Source organism: Lethenteron reissneri, chromosome 25 (assembly GCF_015708825.2).
Source record: "Lethenteron reissneri isolate LAM-NWPU_2019-01 chromosome 25, ASM1570882v1, whole genome shotgun sequence".
NCBI lineage: Eukaryota > Metazoa > Chordata > Hyperoartia > Petromyzontiformes > Petromyzontidae > Lethenteron > Lethenteron reissneri.
The window spans coordinates 5,713,841-5,732,551 of NC_083803.1; the positions used below are offsets into that span (position 1 = coordinate 5,713,841).

The 18,711-nt window shown below is 51.6% G+C and overlaps 1 protein-coding gene across 2 annotated transcripts in view; it reads left to right on the top strand.

Annotated features, from left to right (window-relative positions):
• Positions 1–1,113: 1,113 nt before the first annotated feature.
• LOC133347093 (opsin-5-like) overlaps positions 1,114–18,711 on the top strand; it is a 36,641-nt gene continuing 19,043 nt past the window's right edge. For both annotated transcript variants that reach the window (XM_061559046.1, XM_061559047.1), the window contains exons 1-2: positions 1,114–1,285; positions 1,994–2,148. The gene's annotated coding sequence lies outside the window, so the exon portion shown is untranslated. The remainder of the gene's footprint in view (positions 1,286–1,993; positions 2,149–18,711) is intronic.

Here is an 18,711-nt window from a genome sequence, read left to right on the forward strand (position 1 = left end):
CGAAATTCAATAAATCTCGGAGCAAACCTGGAAAAGCAGTTGCGAGTAGCAGCAACATCATCAATACCAGCTAACATCACACGCCTCGCCAAAGAGAAGCAGTTCCAGCCCATCGCATTAGGGGTGAGTTAATTAAATGTTTGACCAAATATATCAGGCTAGTTTTAAAGTTGATGATTTTGTATGGCCCGCGAATGATGTTATAAATATCCAAATGGCCCGTGGCAGAAAAAAAGGTTCCCCACCCCTGCAGTTTACTCCAACGCGCTGCACGTGTCAGCTTGTCGTGCCGTACACGACAAGCTCACAGGGCCCCAGGTTGGGCTGATTGTGTGGAGATAACGCGCTCTGCTTAGCAAGCTGCGCGAGAGATTCGCAAAGTTGGGTCCCATTCTCCGTGCTCCGGTTCCCTCCCAAAATTAAAACAACAACAACAACAACCATCACAAAGTGATATTGTCAACAATACATTTTAGTGCATGGCCCTAATCAACAACAACAAATACATTTGTATAACTCAGTGGAAGCTTTTCATGGATAAACTAAACCCAAACGATGGTGTATTTTTACTTAAAACGTTCGTGCCTGCAGGAATTAATATTCTTGTTTTTTTTCAGGTAAAGTCACGTCGATAAAAAAATAGAAATAAAATAAAAAATAGATAAAATTAAAAATAAAAGCAAAAATCCCAGGACGTTTCTATGTCGACGCAAGCGGTCTTCATCAGGCGGAGAGATGAAAACCGCTTGCGTTGCGATCGAAACGTCGTAGTTTATTTTATTTTTAATTTAATTTATTAAATATTTTTTAATCTACGTGACTTTAACGAAAGAACCGAGCATATAATAGCGTATTTTTGTTGTTGTTGTTGTTGTTTACTGTTGTGTAACGAGATTGACCCGAGAAATTCTCTCTCGGGTCAATCTCGCCGACCGAGAAATTCTTTGTCGGTCAAACGGCCGCGAGCCGCCGCCGCGTTGCTCGGCTCGAGCGAACCCAACGTTGAGAATCCTCGCGCGCCGAGATGGATTTCTCTCTCCGTCGCCTCCGCATTCCTTCCCGCGCAGGTGCGCGAGGCTTGCACGGAGCAGGACGTTGGTAACGGCTCACGAGGTGCACGCAATTGACAAAGACAAAGGTGCCCCCGGATAGCCTTGACAGGCTGTTGCGGCAAGTGCTATTGGCGAGAACCCGCGAAAGACCACGCGGCACACGATGGGAGCGTGGGTGGACAACAACCATGCCCTTTAGCTCCCGAATGCTGATGTTGCCATACCGGCCCCAGGTACTAATTTTAGAAGGCTGAGTCGACCTAGGAGAGGGCCCAGAACCAGTTCAGATAAGATATTCGCCACCGGTGTTGGCTGTGAACGGGAATCGAACTCGGGTTGCTGGATTCATCTCGCAGCGCGCTAACCGCCACACCATCGCTTCCCCTTGTACACACACACACACATAGCTATAGACACATAGCAAATACCAACACCCTCCCGTATAGCATTAAACATGCTGCTGGGGCAAGTGCTGTTAGCGAGCACCTATAAAGACACGCACGGCGCTCGAAGGCGTGGTGTGGCCGCTTCTCCATAATTCCCGTCCATCTGGCCATCATCGCTTCTAACCACGATGTGTGTCCATCGGCAGCCGTGCACACGCACGACCGAGTTGTGATGTCAGGACACCGTGAGACGCACGGAGGGGGCTGGAGGCAGCGGGGCTCTTGGAGCGAGGCACATGGGGACGGGGGTTCAGAGGAGGAGGAATTCAGACGAGCAGGAGGGATTTAGGAGGCGGCTGGGGTGGGCTGTGATACTGGGGTCAGCCAGAGGCGACGGGCTCGGAACGAAGCACACAACAAACTCCCTTGACCCGCGGCTTGGCTCCGACACTGGGCGACGATGCCAGCGTCGGGAACGGATCGAGCGCGGGTGGCGGTGTTCTCTCCCCTCGCTCATTTTCATTTTCTCCGCCCCCCTCCCCCTCTCCCTCCCAGGCTCTCGTGCGACTGCAGGCGATGCTGCCAAGGCCAGGGAGCCGAGGGCGGTGGTGGGGGCGGGTCGTGCGGGAGGGGTGACCCGGAGTGTCCTCCCTGCGCGTCTTCACGAGGGGACATTGGGGAACTCTCAGGCCGAGGTTATCCCGTGCGAGGTTAGCCCCTCCAAAAAGCAACACAGACAAAAGCGTCCACCCCTCCCCTCCCCCCACACACGTATCGTCTTTAACAGGCAGTTGGGACGAGTGCTATTAACGAGCACATGTGAAGACGAGAACGGCACACTAAAGGGGTGGGTGGCCAGTACCACGCCCGGCCGCCTTTGTCTCCCTCGTGGCGATATTTACGCACCGCACTGGGTATTCAACAAACTCAAACGATTGGTCGATAACACCACCAACAAACACGAGGAATAGGCACGTATTAAAGAGGCGACGTTTCGGGCAATGACCCTTGTGCGCAGCGGCGAGATTATAATTATCAGTGCTTGCGCACCCAGTACGGCAATCACGGACACACGATTACCCGCTGACGTCACCACGGTGAGAGGTCAACGGAATCGTCGGGCCTCAGGTCAGAACGCGTTCACGTGGGGGGCCCATTGCGATTGTGAGAGATTTGAACAGCGAAGAAGGTGTCCCGGTGTTCACTGCAACGGTGTTGCCCGCGGGGCGAGAGAGAAAAAAAAAGTCTCTTTCGTTAAAATCACCCCACACCACCCCCCACCACCATACTTAACGTGCACGAAATATCAACGACCCCCACCCCCCTCCATGTTAACTCGAGGGCTTTGCAACAGACGTGCAGCGAATATGATCCACGTGTAAGTATATAGACAATCATCAGTACTGGAGAGACAAAGGCGGTCGGGCGTGGTGCTGGCCACCCACCACCCGTTCATGTGCCGTGCCGGCCTTCATAGGTGCTCGCTCGAAGCGACTTGCCCCAACAGTCTGCTAAGGCTATACGGGGGGGGGGGGTAGTCTTTGTCTTTGTGCAGATATGTGTGTGAGATAATATAAATTCACCGTACTTCATGAATTCGCTGCTGGATTTCGACCTCATTATGTCATGGGTTGTGGTTCGCCCACGCTTCACCACTGTGGCCATTGCGGTTCAAATATCATTTGTCACCGATGTTGAGCCCTGGGGATGGAGTCCACGCGGTCAGGTTCGTTGCGGAGAGATCGCTGTCAACCGCGTTGTCGTTGCTGGACCCCAGTGCGTGTGCGTGTGTGTGCCTAAGCATGTGTGTGTGTGTGTGCGTACATGCGCGTGTGTGTGTGCGTCCATGCGTGTGGAGCGGTAGAGTAGCGGTTAGCGCGCTGCGCTATGAACCCGGCGACCCGAGTTCGATTCCCGCTCACGGCCAACACCGGTGACGATTATCTGAACCGGTCCTGGGTCTCCCCTAGGTCGACTCAGCCTCAAATGAGTACCTGGTGCGGTGTGTAAACATTGCCACTAGGGAGACAAAGGCCGGCGGGCGTGGTGCTGGCCACCCACCCCCTCGTGTACCGTTGCGGCCTTCATAGGTGCTCGCTAATAGCACTTGCCCCTACAGTCTGTTAAGGCTATATGGGGGATCTTTATCTTTGTGTGCGTGTGTGCGAACACGCGTGTGTTTTAGTTTTATTTATTAGGTATAGCCCTGTGAGCCATTCGGCTCTTGAATCGGGTGCAACCGCAACAAACAAAAAACATGAACAAGAAAACATCTTAAAGTGACTATACGCAAACAGAAAATCCAGGAAAAAACAGCAAAAATCTTCCAGAAAAAGCACCGTATACCAACGCTGTGTGCAAAAATCCCAGTGGAAGTTTGTGCCTAAGCGTGTGTGTGTGTGTGCGTACACTCGCGTGTCTGTGTGTGTGCGTACACGCGCGTGTCTGTGTGTGTGTGTGCGTACACGCGTGTGTGTGTACACGTGTGTGTACATACACACGCGTGTGTGTGTGTGCGTACACGCGTGTGTGTGTACACGTGTGTGTGTGTACATACACGCGTGTGTGTGTGCGTACACGCGTGTGTGTGTGTGTACATGTGTGTGTGTGGTCGACTCAGCCTCAAATGAGAACCTGGTGCGGTGTGTAAACATCGCCGCTAGGGAGACAAAGGCGGTCGGGCGTGGTGCTGGCCACCCACCCCCTTGTGTACCGTTCCGGCCTTCATAGGTGCTCGCTAACAACACTTGTCCCTACAGTCTGTTAAGGCTATATGGGGGATCTTTATCTTTGTGCGTGCGTACACGCGTGTTTTAGTTTTATTTATTTGGTATAGCCCTGTGAGCCATTCGGCTCTTGAATCGGGTGCAACCGCAACAAACAAAAAACATGAACAAGAAAACATCTTAAAGTGAGTACACGCGTGTGTGCGTACACGTGTGTGTGTACACGCGTGTGTGTGTGCGTACACGCGTGTGTGTGTACAAGCGTGTGTGTGTGCGTACACGCGTGTGTGTGTGTACACGTGTGTGTGTGTACACGTGTACACACATACACGTGTGTGTGTGTGCGTGTACACGTGTGTGTGTGTACACGTGTGTGTGTGTGTGCGTGTACACGTGTGTGTGTACACGCACACCTGGCAAGGACGCGCGCACACACAGCCCGGCTCCCTCGCTTACATCAAGAGGCTCAGCGACTAAAAGTTGCAAAATGGGCTCATTTGTTATCGCTCCCGCGTCAATAAAAACATCCTCCGAGGCGCGCGGACCCTGCGCGTCTTTCTCTGCGCTCGGGTGTCGCGAGAGAACGACTCCTCTTGTCGCCATCCCCGCGCCCCTCCCTCCCTCCTCCAGCCCATCATCTCCTTACCCTCCCACCCATCTCCTCCAGCACATCTGCTCCAGTCCATCTCCTCCAGCCATCATCTCGTTCTCCCACCGCTCATCTACTCCACCCATCATCTCCTTTCCCTCCAACCCATCTTCTCCTCCAGCACATCTGCTCCTTCCCCTCCAGTCCATCTCCTCCCCCGAGATGCCTTCCTCCTCCATCTCCGGCAGGGATCGCTCCATCCCATAACTCTCCATCGGGGCAACGCGGCTGGCGGGAGGGAGTGGGAGGGGGTGGTGGGGGGTGGCGGTGGGTAGTGGGGGGGGGCAGGGGGGGCACTTTGACGAGGTGGGAGTTGGGGGAACTGGGTGTGAGGGGGGGGGGGTGCAAGCGCCCCCCCCAATGTCAGTCTCCAGACGCTCGCTGGATGAAGCTGGAGATGAGTTTGGAGCGGGGATCGAAGGGGCAGTAGGAGGCGAGATTTGGGAAGAGAGATGCGAGACGGTGTAGGGGGGTTGTGTGTGTGGCCGCTTTCAAGTCGAGGTGGCTGACCCTGGGGTAATACAACGCGGTGCGAGCGCACGAAGCAGATTACAACGTTGTCGACACGAAAGTTTGCGGCGTTATACAACCACCGTTTGCCGCCGGTGTCGTCGAACGCTGCGTTAAACGAGCAGGCTAAGAATTTCATAGCCTTGACACGAGAGTAGGCTCTTAATTCGTTTGACCGCAAAGCGTGGCGACGTTGCCTGCACGGCCCGAGCCGTGTCGTGGTCTCCACTGCGCGAGCACTACGACGTCCGACACACCCGTCGACAGCACTGCCCGTGGACAAAATCCACGGTGACACAATAGGCGACGTTGCGGGCAATGGTCCTTCTTCGCAGCACAACGCGCACGCAGGACGCCGCGGCAGGCAATGCACGACCGCAGTGTGATGCATCGTTGCGTTTAAGTTCGCTCGATTGGTTGCAAGGATGATTCCCGTGTAGCCAGTTGCCCGGCTATGTAACGAGGGAAATCGGTGGCGCGTGAGCACAGCAGCGACAAACAACGGAAGTTTAGGGGCAGGTGAAAGTCAAGCTGCGTTGTTTGAGTCCAACAGTGCGTAAACATACGGAAATTGAAAAACTAAAAATAGACACGTGTACGTGTATGGGAGCAAGAAGCGCCGTAGGAAGTTAGGTGCAGGTGCAAGCAAAGCTGCATGTTTTGGTTTAATAGGGGAGTGAAGGAGGGGTGGGCGTGAAGCGAGGGAACCAGGGTTGCGATTTCCGCATGGAAAATGCGGAAGGAGGGTTCAAATTTTCCCGCATTTTTGCTAAAGTCAACCGCAAACGGTGGAAAGACTACTCCTATGACCGCGCGCTTTTAACAACACGTTAATGCGTTCTATTGGAAAGGATACATCATGTACATGTGCTCGTAATCACGGCTCCGCATTTGAATAAAGTATGTGGTTCTTGTGCGGAAATGCGGAAATCATATATTCATTCCAATCAGTAACTCAAAGCCCTACGTGATGCTGGGCCTTGCATGTATCCTTTCCAATAGAACGCATTAACGTGTTGTTAAAAGCGCGCGGTCATAGGAGTAGTCTTTCCACCGTTTGCGGTTGACTTTAGCAAAAATGCGGGAAAATTTGAACCCTCCTTCCGCATTTTCCATGCGGAAATCGCAACCCTGGAGGGAACCAGGACGGAGATGAGTGGCAAGGGTAATTGCCAGAAAACTTGGTGGGACGGACCTTTAACGCTCTTTCGGTAAAGTCACGTAGAATGGAAATAATAAAATAATAAAAACAAAACATAATAAAATAGTTCTCACGACGTTTCGGCCACAACGCAAGCAGCCGTCCTCAGGTGACTTTACCGAAAGAACCAAGAAGATGAATCCCTGCAGTCACGAAAGCTTTAAATCGAAAATTAACGCTCTTCTTTAGTTCTTTAGGCGTGTCGGGCACCTCGGCCTTTACGTGCGAGCGAATGATTCGGTGAGAGAATATCTGTTGTGTTTCTTTCACGATCGAGTTTCGTTTCTCCCCCCCCCCACAAAAAAAGCAATCGCAACCTTGCGGTCACTCGCCCCTTTAATCTATAATTCCCATCCTGGGTGTGCCTTCAATATTCGTGCCCTGTACACAATCCTGCCCCGAAGCGTCTGTCCGGTTGCGTGTCTGCAAACTCTTCTTCGTGAACTTTACAAACTTTTTTTCGTGAAGACACGCGCACTTTTGTTTCTGTTATACAGTACTTGATCGTATTTAAAGGTTATCTCCAAGCCGCGAGAGACACGTGGAAGAAGAGGGGAAAGAAATATGTAACACACATGATTGCGAAGAAACAGTAAAAGTTGATGAACCAGAATTGTACATACTCTTTTGTTCTTTCGGAAAAGTCACGTATAGGTATAAAATAAAATAAATCACGACGTTTCGATTGCAACACAAGCAATCATCATCAGGTGGGAAAACCACAGCTAGATCAGAATTTTACATTTAGTGCCTGAATGTTATTCAAACGATATATTTTATACATCCCAGGATTCACACTCGGAGGATTTGACTCTGTTCTTCGCAGAATGGAACAGGAAAGATCCTTTGTAGATGAGATGGAATTAGCTTGTGGACATCAAAGAAGCGGAGAAAGGGCATGTGACGTATTTACTAAATGTTTACACAGAGATGAAACACGCCCGTTGTGGAATTGCGCCTTAATCATCAACACAGATGCTTCGTTATGCACGCCAGTAGTCACTACAACAAACAATGGAAACAACCCAAGAACGGAGCGGAGAATGCGGCAAGGTGGGGCTCAAGTGGGGGTCTGCTTGTGTCTAATTGGGGTCCTACCCCGGCACCGAGACCTGCACTTGACCCCAAATCAACACCCAGGGGCCGTGGCTCTCCCGTTTCCCGTAACCCCCGCGCCGACCCCGCAAGCTCTACCACGACACACCGCACCACGCTACGTCGCGCTGTTCCACACGCCACACCACGCCATACCACGCCACACCACGCCACGCCACACCACGCCACACCACACCAGGCCACACCAGGCCACACCACGCCACACCACGCCACACCACGCCACGCCACGCCACACCACACCAGGCCACACCACATCACACCACGCCACACCAGGCCACACCACTCCACACCACACCACGCCACACCACGCCACACCACACCACGCTGCTGTACACGGACCACCGCATGCCGCGCCACCCACTCTGCGTTGAGTGTGAGATTTGCTGCTCTGTCTGCGACCGCATAGGAAATGAGCAGATAAGGCCCCCACCACCATGCGTGGATCAAAGGCGTGCGGAAAAGAAGGGTTCTGTGATAACCGCTGCTACTGGAGGTCCAGGAGGGCGGGGGACAGGGGGGGGGGGGAGACGCTGGAATTCGCGAATGAGAATGTCGGAGAGGGGACGAAGCGCTCCCCGTGAGAGCACGCGACGTCGCTCTATCGTGCTCTCTCTGTATCTCTATAACTCTCTCCGTTTCGATTTAAAGCTTTCGTGACTGCAGAGATTCATCTTCTTGGTTCTTTCGGTAAAGTCACGTAGAAGGGAAGTAATAAAATAATAAAAATAAAACATAATAAAATAATTCTCACGACGTTTTCGGCCACAACGCAAGCAGCCGTCCTCAGGTGAAGACCAGGTCTGTCGGGGAGACAGCGTGATAATTATTTTATTATGTTTGATTTTTATAATTTTATTACTTCCCTTCTACGTGACTTTACCGAAAGAACCAAGAAGATAACTCTCTCAGTCTTTACTCGCTACCGTTTGTCTCTCTCCCGAGTGCGAATTTTGACGTCGTGGCCCCAGCTCCAGACGGGTGTGCACGTGTGCCCGGGGGGTGTCTGCGTAGTGCGTGCACGTGCATGCACTGGAGCGTACACGCGCGTGGGTTTGAGTGCGCGCGTGTCAAGGTCGACTCAGCCTCAAATTAGTACCTGGTGCGACGTGTAGATATCGCCACTGGGGAAACTAAGGCGGCCGGGCGGGGTGTTGACCACCCACCACTTCGTGTTCCGAAGCAGCCCTTCGTAGGTGCTCGCTAACAGCGCCAGCCCCAACAGTCTCTTGAAGCGACACGGGGGGATGTCTGCAGTTGTACGTACGCGTGCACGCGTGTCACCAGTCTGGCTCCGCGACAAAGCGGTCGGGATGTGAGATTCCCGCATTTCTTCTCGTCCGATCCGCAACAACACATCAGAGCGAGGGGGAGCCAGCGGGTGGAAATGATGAGAATTGAGAAGAGCGATCCCTCCCCCCTTCATCTACATCTCTCTCAAGTCAGCTCAAGCCTCCCGTACACCACGCGACTTCTGTGCGGCCACCCTCCACGCTGAATCCCTCCCCTCTCCCCGCCCCCTGTGAAAACAGACGCTGCTCCTCCGGGCAATGCGATCGAGGGCCTCGTGTAGCCCCCGTCCTCCCCATCACACTGGTGGAGCCAGTGGGGGGAGGGGGGGGGTGGGGGGGGGTTGGCACGTGCCCCCCAATGATCCGATCGAAATCCCTAATTTCGATCGGATCATTGGGGTTTATTAGTAATAAATCGGCATTTTGCGACCCCCATTGCCACTGTGCAGCATATTATTATTACGTACCAGGGACTCTATGAGATGATAGGACAATAGTCTGAGTCCATAACTGACAATAAGTAACCGCAAAGCAGTTATAAGTGACTCACAGAATTGTGCGCAGCTGCGCATACAGTCCACACGACTTCCCTGAAGGCATCAACACCTTCAGCGAGCGCGATGCCGATCACACAACGCGGTTCGAATTCGACCCTCGATCGATGGCTGCGCCATCGCCGCACACGCGTCGAATAGAAAGCAAGGGACAACTCCTTACTTGCTAACAACTCCTTACTGACTAACAACGCCTCACTTACTAACAACTCCTTACTTACTAACAACTCCTTACTGACTAACAACTCCTTTATCATTTTTTATTGCTGGAGGGGTTGCCCCCCCTCCTACCTGATAATCCTGGCTCCTAATTCTAGATTTGAAGCTTTCGTGACTGCAAGGATTCATACTCTTAGGTTTTTTTCGGTAAAGTCACGTAGGTAAAAAATAAAATTAAAATTAATAAAAGTAAAATATTTATTTATTATTATTCATTTAAATTGTATTTCATACTCTTAGGTTTTTTTCGGTAAAGTCACGTAGGTAAAAAATAAAATTAAAATTAATAAAAGTAAAATATTTATTATTATTATTAATTTTATTTCATACTCTGAGGTTTTTTTTCGGTAAAGTCACGTAGGTAAAAAATAAAATTTAAATTAATAAAAGTAAAATATTTTTTTTTATTATTATTCATTTTAATTGTATTTTTTACCTACGTGACTTTACCGAAAAAAAAACCTAGGAGTATGAATCCTGGCTGCGCCACTGTTCCCCATCCTCATCTTTCCTAACGCATTCCTCGCGCATTCATCCTCTCCTTTCGCATCCTTGTCCCCCATGTGTTTCTCTTTCTCTTTCCAAGTGCCCTTCCTCGTCCCCTTCCCATCAATGAACATCCTTGGCTGTACTCCACTTTACCTGCGGTGTTGGTTGCGGGCGAACAGTTGCTAGTAGCGGCAATTAGGCTACAAGTTTGGAGGGGAGACACGTAAAACAAACAAATACACGAATTCGCATCGTCACAGTTGCTCATGTCTTTTTCGATAAAAGGCAGGTGACAGTTGAGCATACAACCACCACCCTCACCCCGCATTATTCACATCCCTCACCCATCTTCGCAGCACCCCACCCCCCAAACTTTGACAAACTCGCCTTATAGACAGCGAACGCTGTACAGGGCTAAACAAACCTGGCAGGGCATTCCACAGCGAAAACATACTTGAGCTGGGGAACACTCACATCGATATTCATCGTTATTGTAAACGCGTTTGACACGGCTATAAACAGTGGCGACTCCAGCTGAGGAAAGGTGCCTGCGTAGGTTCCCTTAGGAACTCCAGGAACGTAGCCGGCGAGAGTCTACGGAGGGCGGTGGTGGGGAGAGAGGGCGGCTAAGAGAGGGCGGTTGGATGGGGGGGGGGGGGGTTATTCTAGTTTTGCGTCGAACTCGGACCCATATCGAACAGAAAGGGTTTGTTGCCTGCAATCATCAGGTCGTGTACCAGCGTTAATGCCATCAACGCCTGACTCTGCTGACGGGACTCTGAATGTTCGAAACTGGTCCAAGTGCCTTCTTGTGCGCTGAAATTATGCACTCAGAATCCCGCATGGTCGATGGGATGTGTAAAGAAACGTGTATGTGGAGGGACAGATATGGGGAGGAGGCGCACATTGTCTGCTTGTCGAGTTTGTTGCACCCAGACGCGGTCGATCCGACTGGAAAGCCACCGTCTATGATGACTTTAGCACCTCCTATGATGAATTTAGCACCAGCTACGGTGCGAAAGAAGTTCAACAAACATGCCGACTATTATAATTGGTTTTTTACCCTTTTATCTGGCAACAAAACTGACACCTTTTTTTACAAGGAGTCATGTTTGCATAGACCACAATACCTGCAGTCATAATGCAAAAAAACAACATAACTCTGAAGTTGATTGGTCCACACCCGAGACAGCTTTCCTTTTTACTGGAAAATGAGGTTCCAATGGTGTAATGCTTACCCCGAGCTCTCATACTCTGATGGTGCATTGTCTTTGAGTTGTGCGCCTTTTGGCGTCATCTGGTCCAACACCATGTGAGACTAGGCTCTAAGGAAAGCTGTCTCGGGTGTGGACCAATCAACTTCAAGGACAGTGCATACATGATCAGAGTTGTGTTTTTTGTTTGCATTATGACTGCAGGTATTGTGGTCTATGCAAACATGACTCCTTGTAAAAAAAAAGGTGTCAGTTTTGTTGCCAGATAAAAGGGTAAAAAAAACAATTATCACATTTTTACTGGCAAATGAGGTTCCAATGATGCCGACCATTATCCACGTGCAGACGCATGGGCATACAGAATTCGCTCGATCTCATCGGATCTCGGAGGCTTACGCAGCTTTGCGCCTGGATACTGAGATGGGTGACCAGCACGCATCAATCAGGCTGCTAAAGGACACAGGGGAGAGATCCGTAACAAAGGGGTTTGGGTTAGATCGCGTAAGCATAACTGTGTCGTAACCCTCCACCACCCGACACAGCCAGGAAGGGTTTGTAACGTACACAACGCGCGCCAAATAGTTGCTGCTTCAGCCCACCGGTGTGTTGGAGAGTAAATCCACAACATTTACGATGTGAATACGATGGTCAATATACGGGACTTTACGGGTTTAATTCACTCTACATGCAGCTATGTGGTCGGACGTGGGACAACATTGTGTGTGTACTGTGTGTGTATCGTGTGTACTGTATGTACTGTGTGTGTACTGTGTGTGTACGGTGTGTATCGTGTGCACTGTATGTGTACTGTGTGTACTGTGTCTGTACTGTGTGTACTGTGTGTGTACTGTGTGTATCGTGTGCACTGTGTGTGTACTGTGTGTGTACTGTATGTACTGTGTGTGTGTACTGTGTGTGTACTCTGTGTACTGTGTGTGTATCGTGTGTACTGTGTGTATCGTGTGTACTGTGTGTGTACTGTGTGTGTACTGTGTTATCATGTGCACTGCGTGTGTACTGTGTACTGTGTGTATTGTATGCACTGTGTGTGCACTGTGTGTGTACTGTGTGTGTAATGTGTGTGTACTGTGTGTGCACTGTGTGTGTACTGTGTGTATCGTGTGTACTGTGTGTGTACTGTGTGTGTAGTGTGTACTGTGTGTGTATCGTGTGTACTGTGTGTGTACTGTGTGTGTAGTGTGTACTGTGTGTGTATCGTGTGCACTGTGTGTGTACTGTGTGTGTAGTGTGTGTACTGTGTGTGTAATGTGTGTGTGTGTACTGTGTGTACTGTGTGTGTACTGTGTGCGTGTGTACTGTGTGTATCGTGTGTACTGTGTGTGTACTTTGTGTATCGTTTGTACTGTGTGTGTACTGTGTGTGTACTGTGTGTGTACCGTGTGTATGTACTGTGTGTGTACTGTGTGTGTATCGTGTGTACTGTGTGTGTACTGTGTGTGTGTGCACTGTGTTTGTACTGTGTGTGTGTGTACTGTGTGTATTGTGTGTACTGTGTGTGTGTATCGTGTGTACTGTGTGCACTGTGTGTATCGTGTGTACTATATGTGTGTGTGTACTGTGTGTGTGTACTGTGTGTGTGCACTGTGTGTGCACTGTGTATGTACTGTGTACACTCTGGGCCGCCGACCTCCGAGTGCCTATAACCGTACACGCGCTGGCTCCCATCTCGTCGTGGTTCTCCAACCCCCCCCCCCCCCCCGATTTGTCTGACCCCCTTTCCCCCTCGTCTCATCGCACAGCGGGGAGCACGCCGAGAGGCGCGGATTCCACAATCGGATTAATTCGCCCTCCCGCACCCCCCACTCACGCAGCCCCCTCCGCCTGCCCCCCCCCCTACGAGCCCACCGCCTCCCTGTTCCCTACCCCCCCCGGGGTGCGAGGTGGCCCCAGGGGATTCAAGTACAGCCAAAGTGGGGGCTCGCTCTCTTTGAAACGCTCCTCAAACCACTCCTCAAAACGCTCCTCAAACCACTCCTCAAAACGCTCCTCAAACCACTCCTCAAAACGCTCCTCAAAACGCTCCTCGGTCATTGCGAGCCACGTTGCTGAAGCTCCACGGCGGTCTCGCGTCGCGCGTCGCCGACGCGAGATTCCTGACCGCGATCGAGCCTCTGCACGCTCGCGTCGTTGAGCGCGTGCGGAAACCCCGCTCTTACGTCGTTGAGCGCGTGCGGTAACCCCGCTCTTACGTCGTTGAGCGCGTGCGGTAACCCCGCTCTTACGTCGTTGAGCGCGTGCGGTAACCCCGCTCTTACGTCGTTGAGCGCGTGCGGTAACCCCGCTCTTACGTCGTTGAGCGCGTGCGGTAACCCCGCTCTTACGTCGTTGAGCGCGTGCGGTAACCCCGCTCTTACGTCGTTGAGCGCGTGCGGTAACCCCGCTCTTACGTCGTTGAGCGCGTGCGGTAACCCCGCTCTTACGTCGTTGAGCGCGTGCGGTAACCCCGCTCTTACGTCGTTGAGCGCGTGCGGTAACCCCGCTCTTACGTCGTTGAGCGCGTGCGGTAACCCCGCTCTTACGTCGTTGAGCGCGTGCGGTAACCCCGCTCTTACGTCGTTGAGCGCGTGCGGTAACCCCGCTCTTACGTCGTTGAGCGCGTGCGGTAACCCCGCTCTTACGTCGTTGAGCGCGTGCGGTAACCCCGCTCTTACGTCGTTGAGCGCGTGCGGTAACCCCGCTCTTACGTCGTTGAGCGCGTGCGGTAACCCCGCTCTTACGTCGTTGAGCGCGTGCGGTAACCCCGCTCTTACGTCGTTGAGCGCGTGCGGTAACCCCGCTCTTACGTCGTTGAGCGCGTGCGGTAACCCCGCTCTTACGTCGTTGAGCGCGTGCGGTAACCCCGCTCTTACGTCGGGGGACGCGTTCCCTGAGAGGTGCGGCGGCCACGATTGTCGAAACGACGCAGACCGAGGCGATTGACGGGGGGGAGGCGAGGGCTGTGAGACGCGACTTGTAACGAGCGAGGAGGAACGATGCTGTCAAGCGACAGAGGCGTGGGGTCGAGGCGACGCTAATCACGTGGCGGTGTGAATAAGGCGGCGACGTATTTGCGAAACAGCGTAAAACGGGAGAGACGTAAATGAGGTTATTACCCTATATGTATGTATATTTTTTTTACGGAACTGCATTTCTTATACAATCACGATTCATATCCCTCACTCAAAGGCATTAATATATAAGCCTAAAGCGGCACGCGAGTGGAGTTAATACCAAAATCCTAACCACGTACAGCTTAATTCGAAATTAAAAAACCAAACCATTACTTTTCCTGTTGAGAGAGATATCGACATAACACCACAGCAGTGGGCCTGCGGGATAATCTGTCGACTACTGAAGACAGATGAGCTCCAAGGAGAACAGTGGCACCCACCGACCAGGCGGCGGACAACTGGGCATCTGTGAAAAAGAGCTTAATAGCTCATCGGATTCCTCCTGCAGCAAAAATACAGATTCTGATTCTCGATGCATCCGGCGTGTTGCTGGGGCCGCCACCACCACCACGACCACCACCACCACCATTACCACCACCACCACCGCCACCACGACCACCACCACCACGACCACCACCACGACCACCACCACCACCACGACCACCACCACGACCACCACCACGACCACCACCACGACCACCACCACCACGACGACACGCGGCACCCGGCTAGAGCTGTGGCATCTGGCTGGGGGTTTACTGCGTGGCGAGGGCCTCGTGAATGCTGCTGCTGCTATCGCTGTTGGAGGAGGCGGTGGTGGGGAGCGGTGGCGCAGTGGTTAGCGCGCTGTGCTACGAACCCGGCGACGCGAGCTCGAGTCCCGCTCACGGCCAACATCCGGTCCGGTCCTGGGCCTCCCCTAGGTCGACTCAGCTTCAAATGAGTACCTGGTGTGGTGTGTAAACATCGCCAATGGGGAGACAAAGGCGGCCGGGCGCGGTGCTGGCCACGCACTCCCTCGTGTGCCGTGGCGGCCTTCATAGGTGCTCGCTAACAGCACTTGCCTCAACAGTCTGTTGAGGCTATACGGGGGGATCTTTGCCTTTACCTTTGGAGCAGTGGTATAGATGGGGGTAGCGCGAAGCGGTAAGGGAGGGGATGATGGTGGTGGTGGGGAGGGATTGCGAAGTGAGGGTGCTATTTTAGCCAGCGGGTGGCTTCCTTATCTACAAAGTCACTGGGTCCGGGAGACGGGGCCAGGGACATCAGCCGGCTGAGCGAGGGCAGTTAAATGTGGATAATCCTCGCAGGGGGGGGGGGGGGGGGTCACCATTACGAAACCACGGCAGTGCGAGCCGCGTGCTGACCCGAGTCGTCTGGCCGGCGTGGCCCTTCGGGGCGATTACAAACAAAACTCCACTTCACTTTCGGTAAAACGAAAAAAACTAAGAAATCCCTCTAATTGGGGACTAGGATTCCTACAGGGTCTTCTGGCCGAGGCGGGTGCTGGGAGAGGGGGGGTTAGAGTCAAAAAAATATTCGATTTGCACTTGAGTTAGGATTAGGGCCAAGGGTAGGTCACTGTTTTTAAACAAACAAAAAACGACGAGAAGAAACCGAGTTTGTGCACTTTATGTGTGTGTGTGCTTGTTTTCTTCCTGTGAAAAGATCCGATTTGTATCGCTGTCTTGTCGTGGCTGTGGTGGCTGTGGTGGTGTTGGTGGTGGAGAGAGTGCATTGTGGTTGGGCTCGTAGAGAGGTGAACTATCACCAAATGATGGACAGCACAACATTAAACGCGACTGATTCGTGTGCAGTCATTGCACTCGACTCGAGAACCACACGTCGCCATCGTAGCCACGTGTCAGCTCAGTGCTCTGACGTCTGCGCCATGAGCTCACCTCCAAGATCCTCAGTTATTAGAATATTTGAGACATATATTTTTAAAAAATCCCATCTCCATCAATGAAATCACGGTTCCGAGACAAATCTAATTCTGTGAAGGTGTAAATGCTTACCCCAAGCTCTCATACTCTGATGGTGCATTGTCTTTGAGTTGGGCGCCTTTTGGCGTCATCTGGTCCAACACCATGTGAGACTAGGCTCTAAGGAAAGCTGTCTCGGGTGTGGACCAATAAACTTCAAGGACAGTGTATACATTATCAGAGTTATGTTTTTTGGTTGCATTATGACTGCAGGTATTGTGGTCTATGCAAACATGACTCCTTGTAAAAAAGGTGTCAGTTTTGTTGCCAGATAAAAGGGTAATTTTTTTAAATCATATTTTTACTGGCAAATGAGGTTCCAATGGTGTAAATGTTGACGGGACCTCACGAGGGAGTCGCTCGAGTGGTGTTGATGCTCACGGCGGTTTCACCTGAAGACGGAAGCTTGTGTTGCCTCCGAAACGTCGTGATTTAATTTAGTTGTTTTCTTTTTACCTACGTGACTTTACCGAAAAAAAACAAAGAGTATGAATCCTCGCAGTCACGAAAGCTTCAGATCTAGAATCCTTTGCCTGGCATACAGGAGGTACATGAGTTTGATCCCGATTCCGGGTCACGTGGCTTTTTCTCCGGGTCCTCCGGTCTTTCCCTCCACATTTAGAAACACGCGTTTAGATAATTTGCCTTCTGTAAATTTCCACATGAGGCGCTTCGTTGAGCTATCATTTGTGGCCAGGTCGCTTCTGGGAAAAAAAGAGCTAAATAGCTCAGTAGGCCTTACCTGGTAAAATAAAAAAAGAGTTTAGATTTGTTTTAGTTCACGTGGTAGACGCCACTGCTCTGGCACTACATCGCCGCTGGCTGATGTCTCGGACCCGTCACTCCTGTGTGACAAGGCCTGGCGATGTTTCTTACAGACCAGCCTCTACCTCGCGAGCACGACGTAATCAGAGATTCCGTCTCTCGGGAGCTCTGGAGGCTTGCGGCGCAGTTGCTATAGTGTGGACCAAGCATGGGTGGAAAAAACGCGATTTTTCCAGCGGCAGGCATCGTTTTTTTTTTACCAATTAAACCGAATTTCTCCCAATCTCAGATGATCGGGTTTAATATAAAAGACAATTAAACCCGATTGTAAAAAACCCGACTGTGCCACCCTTGGGACCAAGGCCGTAGCCATGGCGTCAACATTGGGGGGGACCAAATCTTCTAGGGGATCTGGAGGTCCCACCCCAGAAAAAAAAATCTACATTTGAAAACTTATTTCCTGCCATTTCCTGCCTAAAATATTTTAAAAATTCACTAACACATTGGATGGACTTCTTATGTATTTTTTACAATAATGTCTAATCGTGTATTGTATTACATTGCTTTATTTTTTTTACCTTTTCTTGTTGCATTGTATGTAATGGCAGAGATTAGGGATTTACAACCATAACCACAATCATATAAACAGAAATCTCTTTTATAGCAATATATTGGGGAGACATTTTGAGCATATTTAAATATTGGGGGGGATTTGTGTTCCCCCCAATATATATTATAATTACAGCCTTGGTGTGGACAGACCACCTGAGTCATAATCCTGGCCACCGTTCACATTAGTGGCGAGTGTCTGTATGTGTTTGTGTGTGTGTATCAGCCAGTCATCTCGGTCATCTCAGTCAATCGACCCGTGGCACATGGGTCTGCCCCGTGACCTCCTGCCAGCGGGCGTTCGACACTTCACGTGGTAGCCTCAAGGTGCACATGGCCTGGCACAAGCGTCGTGGTGACGTCACCGCCACTTAGTGGCGAATAGCGGTTGTTGTTGTGTATGAATGTATGTCAGGGGAGCGGTAGTGTAGCGGTCAGCGCGCTGCGCTACGAACCCGGCAAACCCGGGTTCGTTTCCCGCTCACGGCCAACGCCAGTGACGATTATCCGATTCGGTCCTGCGCCTCCCCTTAGGTCGACTCAGCCTCAAATGAGTACCTGGTGCGATGTGTAAACATCGCCACTGGGGGAGACAAAGGCGGCCGAGCCTGTGCCACAGTGCCTGCCTTCATAGGTGCTGCTCGTTAACAAAACTTGCCCCAACAAGCTGTCGAAGACGCTGCTGTACAGTGCGTGTGAATGAGCGACTCGAGCAGCCAGCGAGGATTTGTGCTCCGAATGAGCCGAGGGGCTCGGGGTGAACGCTCAGCGCATATTTTTTTTTCAATCGAGTACCTGATGCGGTGAGTCAACAACAGTACTTTCCATCATAGGTGCTCGCTAACAGGACTTACCTGAAACGTCTGTTGAGGCTATCCGGGGGATCTTTGCCTTTGCGCACGGTTAGGTCGACTCAGCATCAGCACTGGGGGGAGACAAAGGCGGCCTGATGTGGGTGGTGGCCACCCACCCCTTGCGCTCGCCAACAGCACTTGC